Source organism: Solanum stenotomum, chromosome 3 (assembly GCF_019186545.1).
Source record: "Solanum stenotomum isolate F172 chromosome 3, ASM1918654v1, whole genome shotgun sequence".
Taxonomy (NCBI): domain Eukaryota; kingdom Viridiplantae; phylum Streptophyta; class Magnoliopsida; order Solanales; family Solanaceae; genus Solanum; species Solanum stenotomum.
Window position 1 is genome coordinate 26,335,996 of NC_064284.1, and position 1,915 is coordinate 26,337,910.

A 1,915-nucleotide genomic window follows, 5' to 3' on the forward strand; every position below is an offset into this window, starting at 1 on the left:
TGAATAAAAAAAACTAAAGTGTAAAACATGTCTATTGTCCTCAAAGTATTATGACTCACCACTGAAGCTGCTGAACTGGAGGTTGGGAACCAATCTATGTGTGATCTGAATGCTGAATACCTGAACCTATATCATGAAAGAATGTTGCGCAGAGTATTCGTTAGTACTTGGAATGTACTGAGCATACAGGATATAAAGTATAGCTGAATAAAATACATAACTGAACAAAGCATACTGAGTAATAACATAATCTGAACTGAATGTAAATGCTGAAATATACTGAAGGCTGAGCTAAATGCAATGAACAAGTACTAATCCTAGACATGACACACTGAAATTGAATGTTGAAATATAGCTGAAGACCTGGTCAAATGCACTGCAGTCTAACTGTGGGAGCTACTACTAACCGACATAAAACCACGTGAGCTAAACGTGGAGTCTGATTTATATGACTCATCGATAAGACCCAATATACCTTGCCAGGGGTATAAAGGCATGATTGTTCGATGTATACACCCTATCGATAGGACCCAATATACCTTGCCAGGGGTATAAAATCATGAATGACATGGTCACTAAAGTTGATGCCCAACATAGAGGACTGATAAACCTACGGGGGCACGTAGTTCTGGGACTATGAGGGTATGCTGAACCTAGTCCAACTCGGTCTAAGCCTACTCCCAACTGGAATATGTATGACACAACAAAACTGAAATACTAGATAGCTTAATGTTCTAACATACAAATCTAAGAATGCAACATTTAAATACTAACAATGAAATATTCTTAACTGGAGCATGTATAACTGTTTAAACTTACCTAGCAAGTGTAATTCATGAACTAAAAGAATTTACACAACCAGGGTTAGAGTTTCATGCAAGGAACTAAGAAACAATGTTACGAAAACATGATATTCTGATTAAGGACACTATAACACCTAAATCGCAACAATTTTCTAAAGTTCTAAGAACCCCAGGTCTAAACAAGATAAAATAAATCAAGAATCTTATTGAATTCTAGGATCCTAGTGGATGAAAGGAACCCACTAGTGAAATCTCACATACTTGGTGATGAAATCTACGGAGATCCTTCGATTTCGGGGTTGAAACTTTGAGGAACACTGTTGTTTGTTCTTGGGAGTTTTGGTTGACTTTTCCTCTTCTTTTTGCTCTAAGTTTGGATGATTTTAGGTGAATGAGGGTAACGGGTAAGTCTGACTAAGTTTTTAGGATTAGACTGAGTAAAACAATGTAGTTTAGGCATAACACGATGAGGTTTAAGTGCCCAACGCATGGGAAAAAGACCTAAATGACCATAACTTAAAAGTTGTCGAAGGCCACCCACGGAAGGACCTACTGGTCGTAAGTCGACTTACAAACCGTAGGTGGGGTCGTCGGTCAAGTCTGCCTGACAGGGCTTCACTAAAACGAATATAACCTTTTACTCGAAAATGGGATTTTAGCAAACTCAATGGCGTTGGAAAGAGAATTCAATTATCCATCATTTGGTAGTTCATGGGCCACCTAATTCCTTTTGTTCTAAGGCTTATGACCATTTGATGTTGACCCAACAATAATTTCCCTCTAACTGGAGATGCTGACCCTTACCTACTGTCCGTATGTCCAATCACGGACCGTACTGGTAGACCGTTGGTGGGATCTGAGACCATTAATATTTGGTCCTCAATGACGTACCCCACCTACAAATCGTGTGTCAGACCACAGACCGTCGGTGGCTTCCGCGGTTCTTGCACTAGGTCTGGAAAGCTGCAATTTTTTCTATTTTCTCAAATCCGAGTTATTACAATATCTCTCCCTTGGGAACATTCGTCCTCGAATGAAGTCTAAACAAGTTGAGTATGGGGGAAGAAGTTGCAATCCCTACCACTAAGTACTAGAAACTAATATCTAACTGA